Source organism: Urocitellus parryii, chromosome 1 (genome assembly GCF_045843805.1).
Source record: "Urocitellus parryii isolate mUroPar1 chromosome 1, mUroPar1.hap1, whole genome shotgun sequence".
Taxonomy (NCBI): Eukaryota; Metazoa; Chordata; class Mammalia; order Rodentia; family Sciuridae; genus Urocitellus; species Urocitellus parryii.
Window position 1 is genome coordinate 196,464,855 of NC_135531.1, and position 14,055 is coordinate 196,478,909.

At 30.7% G+C, this 14,055-nt stretch overlaps 1 protein-coding gene across 1 annotated transcript in view; it reads right to left on the minus strand.

Moving 5' to 3' along the window:
• Lrp1b (LDL receptor related protein 1B) overlaps positions 1-14,055 on the minus strand; it is a 1,492,917-nt gene that overhangs the window by 91,472 nt on the left and 1,387,390 nt on the right. The gene's annotated exons all lie outside the window — the stretch shown is intronic.

Below are 14,055 nucleotides of genomic sequence, written 5' to 3' on the forward strand. Positions count from 1 at the left end.
ATGAACAGAATTTATTTAGCAGTCCATTTGGATTAAAAGAAAAGAAAGTTAATAACTCAAAAAGAACCTGAAATGTGGGAAAAAAAGAAAAGAATTACAAGTCACTGTCTGCTACATGTTACTGTATCACAAAGGAAAATATTACTTAAACATGAAGCAAAAAAAAAAAACAGATCTAATGATTTTCATTATCAATTCTTTGTCCTATTTCACTTGAGACCTGAGATTATGAAATTTTATAGCATTCAGCTTCTCAATACTGAGAAGAAACAGTATACTTATACCCAGTATATATCTCAAACTTAGCTGAATGAAATGTAGGGCCCTCTGCAATACAGAGTGCTCTAGAAATGTCATATGAATAATATTCATAGATGATTGGAATACAAGGAATTGTCACAGCCAAACCAAACAATCATATTCAAATGTTCCAGTTTCATTTAAATTAACTGCATTTTTGCAGTTTGGCATTATTTAAAGGTAAATATATCACCAAATATCATGTTCATATCAGTGTAAATCATAATTTTAAAAACAGGAAATGTAATGGTAAAATAACCATTATAAGCTGTTTAGAGTCTGTTGTGGTATATTTGTCATTTTCTAACATCAGTAGAACAAACCTTTAGCATTCAAAAATTATGATGCCAGTTGTCTGGCTTGAGCAGAGAAAAATCCCTATTCATGTTTTCTCAAACATAAACATTTACACCTGATTCTCTACTAATGGTATTCTTATCAAAATAGAATATTTCTTACAATATCCTCATTTTTTGAATTTAAGATTTTCATTTTAGTCTATATATACTCAAATATGAGGTGATTATCTTTCTATTCTATGTATACATCTACACCTGGACCACTGATAATTAAGATACAAATTTCTCTGTTTATAGAGAATTCAGAAGTTTGATTTAGTGGTACCTTTTACCAGGTAAACAGATGGGGGAAAATTCTAATATTGGTAAAATTTTTAAGGTTAAATAAATTTTCAGGTCTCTTATCTAAAGAGCATAGATTAAGGAAAGGGGAAGACTGTTTCATGATAAACAGAAGAGATATGGATAACTCATATTCATTTGAATCTATGCTTTTATTGTTTGGTCTCTGGATCAAGGAATATCTATTGTCATTCCAATAACTAAAGTATCTAGAATATAGGGGACATGGTAGTTACATCCAATTCATTTAACCCAAAGTCATAATATCATCAGTGACAAGACGATTCTCAGGGAATAGGGGCAACGAGGAGAAAATGTTAGCAGGTGTTTCTCCTCAATAACCCACTTCTTATTTACATGTTCATTGATCCTCAACACTGAAACAACATCACAGAACAGGAGAAAGAGAGGGAGGGGATGGATGAAAGGAGGAATGAAGCAAGGGAGGGAGGGTAAAAAGAAAAAGAAAAGAAGGAGGAGAACGAGGAGGAAGAGAATGACTACCATAAGGAGGGGGTAACATATGATCCTAATCTGAAGGAATCTGTGACCAAATAAGGAAATCACCCCTTGTGGTGAGCTGCATAGGACTGAAATAATTACTATTTATTATCCACAGCCTGACTAGAATTATTAATGGCACTAGCCTTATAAAAGGGACTCAATTAAAAAGATGTTGTATGTGGAGTAAAAGGCAGAAGTTCCTCTTGGATCTTGATGTCGTGAACAGACTGTGAAGGGGGATTCAATCAATTAGGGAAGTACAAAATGTGGGACACAGAGAGAGAGAACTGGAGAGAAGTGAAGGACTGACAATTACTAAATTTGGAATCAGAAGAATTTAATTTCTGACACAGTCCTAGTTTATCTATAAATTATATTGCATATCAAATAAAGACTTTGGACTAGATAATCTATGAAAGTAAGTCTTTAGCTATCAAACAGTAAAAAATAACAAGTTAAAATATTATTCATTCTAGTAAGTCTGCACTTTATGTAATCTTAACAGAAAAGCTTGAGACACTTGATACCCAAAAGACCAAAAATAAAACAAACACACTAGATAGGAAAGAAAAAGAAAAACGTAAAACTTCTTTTTGTTTCTTTGGCTAGCTCATTAAGCCAATGAACTATACATACTAGTGAAATGTGATATAGAAGCATGTGGTCGACCTACAACAAAGGGCATTCATTGTTCTTTTTGTTGCACAAAAGAGAAGACATATTTGATTGCTTTCTTCATATAGTTTCTTTCCTAATAAGCTCTCTAAGTACATAAGCAAAATTTTGGGGCCTGAGGCAGTCTATGTTATGAAGAAAAATTAGTCAAATGAATAAATCTTTAAAAACTTACAGAAAATTTGACATCTTGATTTTAACAAAATTAGAGGTTACTGCGTTAAATTATAAATCCTTTACAATTGCAGCTTGTGAGGTAACTGCCACAATTCCAGCTTCAGAAAAATAAAGATATATGTCACTGGGACATTTGTTTTAAAACAGAAAAGAAGGAGGACCTATGAAAGTCAGTTCAAGCATGTGAACCATGAAAATATTGTCTTCTTTATAACAAAATTCTCACAGAGATATATTTTAAGAAAATTTAGCACAGAATGAAATGATGTCCCACATTTTAGTTATGACTTTTTTATAGTGGGGTACATCTAAGAGAAATATTGACCCATTTTACTAAAGTTAATGATTTCCTCATATACTGCTATGAGAAATCTGATGAAAAACCACTCTCAAGAAATTGCATGTGTGTATAGGTGTTGTGTCATACTAAATTGAAAGGTTATTTGCATTTTGGTCCACTTCAAGTTTAATTCTTATAAACCTGAGGATGGAAGCAAAATTATGATTACACAAGTTCTAAGAACTGTAAAATTTCACTGACTTTATAATATTATAAAAAATCCAAATATTTAATATTTTAACCAAGCAATTCATATAACATGAGGAAACAAAAAAGGAACCAAGAAAAAGTCACATTTGTAGCTAGAATGTGTAAGAGATAAAAAAAAAAATGACCAGAGAAATGAAATTCCTGATTTCTTTTGTAACTTCTTCTAAAGAACACATGATTTTATTCTGAGTAATTGTAAGGTTGCAGTGCTCCAGTTTAGGACCATGTCAATCTGGGACAAAGTCCTATTATGGAAAAAAGAATTCATAAATATAAATATATGTAATTCCCAGACAATTCTTGAAAATGACCATATTTATATTCAAATTACAGACACAATATTTTATGCAATCTTTTCACTCACTTTTTTGGGTTTGTTTTGCTTTCTTTTTTTTAGTATGCTCAATGTGACTTAAATTTATTTCTTCTGACTCACCCTAGCACTCTATTAAAAGCAAAACTGATTCTCTAAATCTTCATTCACACTAGGAGATAAAAATAGAAAAAGGATATTATGGAAGATTGGGAAAGCATTCTAAATTTGAAATCAGAAAAACATGGCTTATGACCCAGTGCTAGATTATCTGTAAATTATATTGCATATAAACTGAAGACTTTGGATTAGGTAATCTGTGAAGGCTTTAGTTTTCCAAGATTAAACAATGTAATAGTTTAAAATAATATCCATTTGAGTAAGTGTACATTTTTATAGTCTCAAGTACTTATTTATTTATTTATTTATTTTTGATTCTTTTTTTATTATTAGTTGTTCAAAACATTACAAAGCTCTTGATATATCATATTTCATACATTTGATTCAAGCAGATTATGAACTCCCATTTTTACCCCATATACATATTGCAGATTCACATCGGTTCCACATCCACTTTTTTACATACTGCCATACTAGTGTCTGTTGTATTCTGCTGCCCTTCCTATCCTCTACTATCCCCCCTCCCCTTCCCTCCCCTCCCCTCCCATCTTCTCTCTCTACCCCATCTACTGTAATTCATTTCTCTCTCTTGTTTTTCTTTTCCACTTTCCCCTCACTTCCTCTTATATGTAATTTTGTATAACAATGAGGGTCTCCTTCCTTTACCATGCAATTTCCCTTCTCTCTCAAGTACTTATCTTTTGCTAATTGTGAATATTTAGGCTTTAGTAAATGAGTAATTGTTGGTGATAAAGTAAGAATTTTGATACCACCTCCTAGGCAAGTGAACTGAACATGAAGATATAAGGTATCTACTGACAGTTAAAATTTAAACAACCGTATCATTTAAAAGGTGACTCAGAGTTGTCAGAGAGCAGAGATTGTTAAATGATAGTCTGAGGAGTACATTAGTGCTAAAAATAAGTTTCAAAACTATTATGTAGATTCTAAATTTTAAGATTAACATGTCATTTTAAAAATCAATTTCTTTTGGTTTTTCTTGAAAATTAAGAGTACATAGGTCGGGCTGGGGTTGTGGCTCAGTGGTAAAGTGCTTGCCTCACATGCATAAAGCACTGGGTTCGATCCTCAGCACCACATAAATAAATAAAATAAAGTATTGTGTCCTTCTACAACTAATTTTTTTTAAAAAAGAGTACCTAGGCTAAGTATATCAAAACAGCATCAACATTCGAGAAGAGAAGAGTTAATCACCTGCTATTTTTCAATTTTATGGAACATGTATTCAGTTCTCTTTTGTCATCTGGGTCTTGAATGCTTAAGCTCAAACTGTTTCACTCAATTATCTTATCAATACAGCTTCTTTATATGCATTTAGTTTGCAATATATTCCATAAACACAAAGAGTTGAGTTTAAGGAATGAATAATGTATCTATCAGGAAATGAGTAAAAAGACATCAGTATACAAATTTTGTCAGAGAAACAAGATCTATTATGTAAGGATACTGTGAAAGAACAGGAGTTTTCAGTCTATGTAGTAGATATATATGTACACATATATGAATACATACATGTATATTTATACTCCAACTTCTTTATCTTTCCACCCTCTTTTATCTCAATGTCTTATCCATCAAATTAATTCACATTTGTAACTATATGTATGTGTATGTATATATAAATATAAGCAATATTGAGTTTCATTTATTATCATTTTCATTTTAGTTACTTCTCCTTATTACCATCTGAACTAATAGTCAAGTTTCTTAGACTAAACTCACACTGAATTAATAAACATGGTGTCATTTAGGTTTCTTTTGGACATAAAATTGACATTCCTAAAATGGTACTGAATCTTTCTGTGAGTATATTCCTTCAAATGACAACAGTAGTTTCAATTAGGCACTTTGGTTCAATGGAGGTGTATCTTTCTATACCTTCATCAAGACTGAGACTATACTCAATAATAATGAAAATAATAAAAAGGAAAGTATGATCTTCCTATTAAGCAGATTTGGTTCAATGGGGTAATGAAGAGAAAATAGAATGCATGAAGAGTCTAAAGTGGAGAGGAAAAATAGAACAGAAAACTTTGGAACAAATTGTTGTGTTTCTAGTAGTGTACATATATGTTCACAAGTGTGTAAAGAGATGGAGAGACTTGTGAACCAATGATTTTTCATTGGAATCCCATGAGAAGGATTTAAATACAGAGATATGGTGAGAAGCTGAAAGTCTTAAGACAATTTGGCTATAATGTGGAGAATCATTTGCAACTGGAGAACAAAATTGGATAGAGAGAAATCACATGAGACTTGCTTAAAGGTCTCCAGGGAGAAGAGTGTGAAAGTTTAATGTAGGTTTCTGTGAGACAAAAGTGGACAAAATTGGGAACAATCTGGAGACAAAATATATTTGAACTTGTAATGGATTGAATACTGACGATAAGTTGTAAAGTTCACCTCTAAAAATCTAGTTTGCCCAATAAGATGAACTCTTGAACAACCCACTGAGAAAAAAAAAAAAAAACTATCACCAGAAATAACATAAAATAATGAGAAGTTACTGCATTTATAGGCACTAAGTACTTCGTGTGAATTTTTACTAGAATGTTTGAAACAAGCCTTATAAAGCTAAATACACTTGCAAATAATCTATTCTCTTGTAGTGGCATATGGAAGACAAGATCTCAGAAATTTTTAAAAAGTGTTGTAATTCATTATTGAAGTCAATTTTTATATTATGCTAGAGAAACCAGTGAAGTATTTGAAATTGAGTGGTGCAAGAGAGTCACACCATAAAATATGTAATCACAAATTTTCTCATAATTGACTGTTCTCTTATAGAAATGGGAAAATTTCTAATCATATTTCTTATGTTCAGTTGATATGTGAAAAGTTTCAGCTACACTACTGTCGACTTTCCTTATCATCTTAAGTCAGTTATTCAGTATCATTTCTTCTGTGCAAATTATATTATTGTCTAATATCTCTTCAATTTTTTGGTATTATTGTAAATATGACATATTTTTCAATTTTGTTTCTCAGACCTTCATAACATACACTATTCCCATGAATCATATTTTCACTAAATGTTCAACTAGGATCTAAGTGCTCAGATTTTGTTTATTTAACAGGTGTCCCAAGTCTGATGGCACATGCCTATATTTCTAGCTACTGGGGAGACGGAGGCAAAATGATCACAATTTGGTGCAGGCCTGAGCCACTTTGTGAGATCTATCTCAAAATCCTTCTAGAAATATGCACCATAAAATGAGAAGAGAGGGTGCTATTAAGAAATATGTTTTGCTGTGTGTAGTGGTGCATGCCTGTAATCCCATGAACTCAGGAGGCTGAGACAAGAGGATGACAGGTTTGCCAGCTCAGCAACTTAGTGAGGCCCTAAACAATTTAGCAAGACCCTGTCTAAGAAGAAACAGTTAAAAGAAAAAAAAGGGCTGGGGATATAATTTAGCACCCTTGAGTTCAATCCCCAGTATAAACAAACAACAAAAAACAAACAAGCAAATAAATAAATAAATGAGAAATAAAGTAGGAAGGAAGTTTCACCTACTGAAGTTTAGAGTCCAGTGACAGAGTACTAGCTTTGTATTGAACCCAGGGTGGTGGCAGCAGAAGAGTCAGAGGAGGTAGAGGAAAAGGAGGCAGCTGCAGTGGCAGGTTTTAACACAAAGACCAGAGACACTGAGGATTTGGAGATGGGATTGATATGGAAGTGTCATCTTTCACTCTCTAGACATTTTTCAATCTGAATTTTTTTTTTTGAGAATGTTTGTGTAAATTTCTTTAACATTTAAAAAATTTTGAGATGATATGTCAATATAAAAACATAAATTTCATGAAAGTATTTGATAATTAAATGTGTTAGACCAAAATATATTGAAATCCCTCTGCATATCAAGTATCTATAAGAGCAAAAACATAATTTTAAGGCTTATGAACAGTATGAGAAGAGTCATCTCACCTTCATCCTATCAAATTTTTAATTTTAAGGTCATTTAGTAATATTTGCACAGGGATTGATAGCCTTTAGAATACTTTATGATTTCATAGTAAGAGGCACTATAATACATGATTATTTGAAAAGAACACAAGCTGAAAAGCATCCACTCAGGTCTGGAACATTTATATAAGCACTATATAAATATTTATTTATGGATTATTTTTATAATCCATTCCTTTTATTTCAATTCTCATTTTGTATATGATAACTTGATTCTTTAAGGCTTTGAGAGAAAAATATACCCATGGTTTCCTGTTGCTAATATATGACTATTTGCCATACCAAAAAAGAAAGAAAAATAATAAAGTTATACCTAAAATTAAAATTTGCAGAAAACCATATAATTTTTACTATGGTTATAAAAATATTCTCTATTTAGGTAAAGCCAATCATGTGTGTATTATAACATCTGAAATATAAAAATAGTTTATTATTAGAAAATCTTTCATAGTGATTTCTTATTCAATATGATTTCTCACAAATTTAAAATACAATGCAATCTCAAATCATTATGATGCTTTTATTCTTCTAATCATATTTAAAAATTCTCAGAAGTAAAAATATGCAAGAATGTCAAAGTAATTTTGAAAAAAAATTAAGAAAATGTTACTGTGAAATTCGTCATATGACATATAAAATATACTATGATGCTAAACAAAATTTTAAATTTATGTTAATGGTACACTGATCTACAAAAATTATTAAAAAATAAAATGAAGCCTTTATATGTACTATAGAGCAATAGGGATCTTTCTCAATCACTCTACAAATGACAAAATTTTTGATATTTAGGGTGAAAGTTAAATCCCTACACAAAATCATATACATATGCATTCAGATAGATCAGAAATTTGAATGTAAAAAAAAACTAAAATAAGTATTAAAATAAAGAGTAGAAATTATTCCAATGTGTTGAATTTAAGATCATCCTAGCTATGGTGTGGTTGCACAAGAAGTAAAAGATCATCAGATCTCACTGGAAAAAGGTTCTTTCAATTGGCCAAAATTATTGAAAACCAAGTGCACTTGAAGAAAACAATATTTTTGTGTAGGTACTGTGTTGTTTGTTTTAGCAATGATATTGGGAAAAGTTCAGATTAACACATTGCTAATTATTTAAAAAGATGTAGTATTCATGAAGGTTATATGAAAGTACTTTTCCAAACTTTTTTTGAATACTCTAATTTCACTTAGTGTAATGTGTGTGTACTAGTATAGGTTTTTTTAGACTTATGATTAAAGATGACCATTAAAGCATTTTTTGCATAAAAACAATTATATTTTTCAAAATATAAATAAATTATTATATATTCATATAATTAATCTGATCATTAAAAATAATAATGAATCTATGACATACTGAGATCTGCAAACAACTGTAAATAAAAAGTAAATTGCACAATAATTTTCATAATGTTATTCTGTTATGTACTAAAAATTAGTGATGTACAGTATGCAAATTAATAAGCCAGTAAATGGATAAACAAATCATGATATATCCACAGAACAGTGTACACATAAGAAAAAAAAAGAAATACCTCATTGGTAAATTTAAAAAAACTTGGCTTAAACTCATGATCATTTCTCTGAGTAAAATAGGACAGAAAGTAGGTATATTTATATCTAAAAAAAATAAAGTTGCAGAGGGGAGTGAGGCAATCCAGGGAAAATAATAGATTACATAGGAAAAATAGTTTTGGATTATGGGGGTGGTATAATTTTGATTGTGGTGATGGGTAAACTTTTAAAATTGTAACTGTGTTGTACATATTTGAACATCTATAGTTTATTATATAACAAATATAACTTAATAAACCTGAAAAAATGCTACTTATGTGCCAACATAATTTCATAGAAAAATAACCTTGTTGTACAAAACAAAATTATTACCTCTTAAGAGGGCTGTGGATTTTGAGGAAACAGTAAAAAATTTCATTTTTCATGTTGTATAACTATATGTCAATTTTTATGTTATGTATAGTCAAATATAAAATTGGAAATTAAAAATACCATAATTATTATATGATATAGAATTCCCATGCCATAGAATAGATTTAGTGGGAATTTAAGGATCAATATACTGTTGAAAAAGATTTTCAATTAATTTATACTTCTAATTTTTAGAAAGATCTTTTTATCTACCATTTGCTGGGCAATGTTCCTGAACATATTAGGATTATAGCAATGAGCTAATCTGCAAAAATACCTGCTGAGTTAGGCCACAGATAGCAACATAATTGTTGGAAAAATTATATGGCAGATTGGTAAAGATAAGAACTGTGATAATTAAAACCAAAAAGAGCACAACATAATAGACTAATCAGAAGATAGGAGTGGGGAAATAGACAGCAATTATGAATGTTTTGCATTAAAATGCCAACATTTGGGCAAAACTTGAAGGAGTTAGTAATTAAGCCATGTAGGATATTAGGGTAAAGACCATTTTAGGTAGAAGAAACATTTCACACAAGACTTTACAATAGCAGGTACTAATGGATTTCAGACATAGCACAGCTTCCCTGGAGAAAAGTGTGTAAAGGGAAAAACAATGGGAGACAAAGTCAGAGAAGTAACAGAAGAGTAGATCTCATAAAGACAAGTAAGACATTATGAGGCTTTGTCTTTGGAAGTGGGGAAAAACACAGGATATACTTCTCAGAAGTAAAGTGTTACACAATCTATGTTTTAGAAGGAACATTTTGGTTTCTAGGCTGTGAAGGAGAAGGAAAGCAAGATGATTGGTTAGGAGACAATTGTACCAATCCAGAAGAGAATTGATAGTGGTTCAAATCCAGGTGCTTTCAGATCATATCTCATTTTTGAGATATGACCCAATTTCTTTCTCAAGATTATCTCCTCTTTGTTTCTGTGACTCTGTATTCTCTTGTTTTCTCTTAACAAATTGTCCTCTCCTTGTCATCTTTTTAATCTCATAAAGTAACTAACTCCTGAATATACCTTGGACACCTGGATATTCTCAACAGGATTGCCAGATTCTCCAGCTATGAGGAAAGGAGAAAAATCAAAAATGACTCCCGAGATTTTTACTTCAAGCATGTGGCAAATGAACAGTTGCCATTAAATAACATTTGAGGAAGCAGGTTTAGTCAATCATGGAAATTTATTTGAGGGCAAGGTACTTCTGGAGAATTTTTAGATAGCCCAGATGAAAAGCAAAGTAAGCAGTTAGACATTGGCTGATACCAGTTAGGTAACTGGATGCATGTGGATGTATGGTAAACCATGAAACTATCTGAACTCAACAAAAAAGAAAGGAAACAGAGAACCACAGCTGATCTTGGAGGTATTCAATTTTAAGCAAGGCTGAGAAAATGAGTTAGCAAAAGTAACAACATGGTAAGAAAATAACAATACATTTTTCAATCAACAATAAAAGAGTAACTACATTGGTGATGCATTTTAGCACCATTTCTTTTAGGTTTATTGTTACAGAAAATGATGTAACAAACAAAAGATCTGTTTAAAGTTTGGATGAAGAGATTGGTATTATTACTATGTGGAGATCCATGTGAGATATCTCCTCCATTGTTCTTTTCTTTCATGGGTATCTCTAGACCACAGATCTAAGATCCAGCCTTGAATACACCACTCACTGATTACTTGATATCTCTCATGGATCTCTTATAGACATCTCAATGAGTAACTAAAACCAAACCTGCAGTTTACTATTATCAGAATCCTAAGGTTGTATAACCCAGCATTTCGGTTTATCAGTCTTGAGTATTTTCTGTCTTCATTTCTGCATTCACTCTATTAACAAAGCTTTCCTAAAGTTATATTTCCAGCCACTACTTTCCATCTGCTTTGAAATGACAGTAGTGCAACCTATCACCACCTTTAACGTGGAGCACAATAGCTTTTTATGTGGACTTCATTTCTTCTCATGAAACATTCTCTGCCTTGGAAGTAGAATTATTGTTTTAAGTATTTATAAAATGGTATTACTTCCTCCTCAACTCTTAGATCTTAGCTCAAATCTTCTCTTCAAATGGACTATTATTGATTATATTCTACAATGCTGACAACATCAGTATTTTTCTTTTTTAGTCCATTATTTATTTCCTTGAACACACTTTTCAAAGTTGAAATTTTTGTATACCAAGAACTCAGCACTCAAATAAACTTTTAGCAGGTTTTTTAAATAAACCTTCGATTATGAATGAATAAATCTTGCCTGGTTCATCTTCAAATACTATAAGGTCTGATTAATGATTTATTTAGCATTAATAATTTTAAACTAAAGTGTATTATATGGTATTATATTCTAAAACAAGACTTTGAAGTCTTGCATAGGCACACATACACACACAATTTGTGGGTACTTATCCACTTGTATGCTTGTGTGTATGTAGATGTGTGTTGCACATAGACCCATAAGTTAGGTACTGGGACTTAATTACAATATGAAATATAATTACTATACATAATTATATATTTGCTAAAAACTTTTTAAGAAACAATAGCCTAACCAATTTGGGGGGGGGAAAGATAATGATTGTTCATGAATAAAATTATATGCATGTTCATCTTGAACATTATCTTTTGTATAAAAGAAAATATGCCAAAATAGTATTCATGAGTCAAAATCAAATAGGTCATAGCAACCTGAGCATTTGTTTTGCTTAGGAATATTTAAATGGTAAAAATGGTAAAAATCTAATCTGTTCTTTCATAGTAATTTGCATTTTTCCAAACATTGACCTACTTTATAGTGCTTGCCATCATGTATTTTTCCATACAGCATTTTTAATGGAAATGATAAATTACCAGAAAGTATGTACAATTGTTGCATAATGCTTTCTTATTATATCTGACTGCTAAAATTTAAATTCAGAAATCTCATTATGCTTTACATATAGATTGGATCATGTCAGTCTTTTAAGTTTTAAATTATTTAATTTTCTTAAAGAAAAAATTTCATCCATTTTGTATAGCCCAGGGGGTTAGAAAATTATAAGCATTTCTAACTATAAAATCACTAACTCTGCATTTGAAATTTAAATTTGTAATCATAATTAGTATTCTAAAAATTTTACAGATTGCTGAAGAGTATCCCCTTAATAATTAAAAAAAAAGAAAAGAAAGATTATATTGAAAATTACCTTCCCTTGGAATGAACTTCAGTTAACATTTTAGTTTTTGAGCAATATTGTAACCCAGCATAGTCTTTCAGTATCTGTGGAGATGCTTTCAGGACATCCTGCTATTACATGGCTAACTCCTTCCATCTGGCTCACTGAGATTGATGTTATAACTAATGTGTCCACAGTTTGATTCGTGCATTTTCCTCTCCTTTTCCTATTGATTCATAGATAAAAATCAATGTGCCATAATCAGTCTAGGGAAAATTCTTGAATTTCATCTTCAAAAGATTGAGGAAATTTCAGTCAGTATGGTTTAATATCTGTGTTAAAACTTAGAATATAAAATAGATCCCACACTCATTAAATTAATGAATGACTAGCTGGTGACTGTTCAAAAAGCAAATGTTTTAAACGGCAGAGTGAGTCTTAAGGGTAGAAAATCAATACTTTATATACAAGATGAATTTCATAGGAATAAATGCAAGTTATCCAGGTAATATGTGAACATATATAATATATTATAGATCTTTTGCAAATCATGTATTTTTTTTAATCTGGAAAACTTTTATCGGAAAAAACTTTAGACATTGTTGGATAATATACTGGCTGAAATATATAAGGAATTTAGCTTAGAGCACAATGCTAAAACTCCTGACTCAGAGGCTTCATGACTTGTATCTTGCTATAATGGACTACTCAATAGAAAATAAACTCCTACTATTACAGTTACCCACTTTTCTTCCTCCTGAATACAATTTGTCATGGTAAGTCTAGAAGAACAGAGGTAAACCAAAGTCCAGGTGATACAGCACAAATTATCACTTTCAATAAATAGTAACTACATTAAGTTTCATATGCTATTCGCTAAAGGATAATCAATAGCTTTGCAATGAGTTGTGAAAATTTCTATAACACATTAATGAAGTTAAATATAAGAAACATAAATAAACAAAATATATACAGGTAAATGGCTATAATTACAAGAAAACATATATAAATATATCTATATATATGGATAAAAATCAGTTATTGAATATTAAATGTATATAACTATTAAATGTTGAGTGAAACGTTGGCTTCTGAGCTACAATACATTTTGTTCACTGGAGTACATTGGTTATATTTCAATACCTCTAAGGAAAACTAAATAAAATCAAACCACTTTCACTAAAAAAAAAACTACATCTAAATTAACTAAAAGATGTGGCCAGATGTAGTGGAGCATGCCTATAATTCCCAAAACTCAGGAGGCTGAGGCAGCAGGATTGCAAGATTGAGGCCTGTCTTAGTAACTTATTTGGTTTCAAAGTAAAAAATAAAATAACTTTTAAAAAGGGGCGGAAAAGTAGCTCAATGGTAAAATTACCCTGAAACCATACCCAGTATAGCAATAATAATGATGATAATAATAATCATGTGAGTGTTTTTAAAGTTCAAATATAAGTTGCAAATAATTGTTAATGTAATAGTTTCTGGCAGAGTAGAATATCTTGCTATTCCCCTTCCTCAGCATCACCAAAAGAATCATCATCTGTTACTAGAAAACATTTATACAGGACATAATATGTCCCAAGAAATGTTAAACATTTATATATATTATATAAAATTATTTTGTATATAATTATATGCAATTAATAATAGTGTATTATATATTTATTTATTTAACCCTCACTAGACCTTCATGA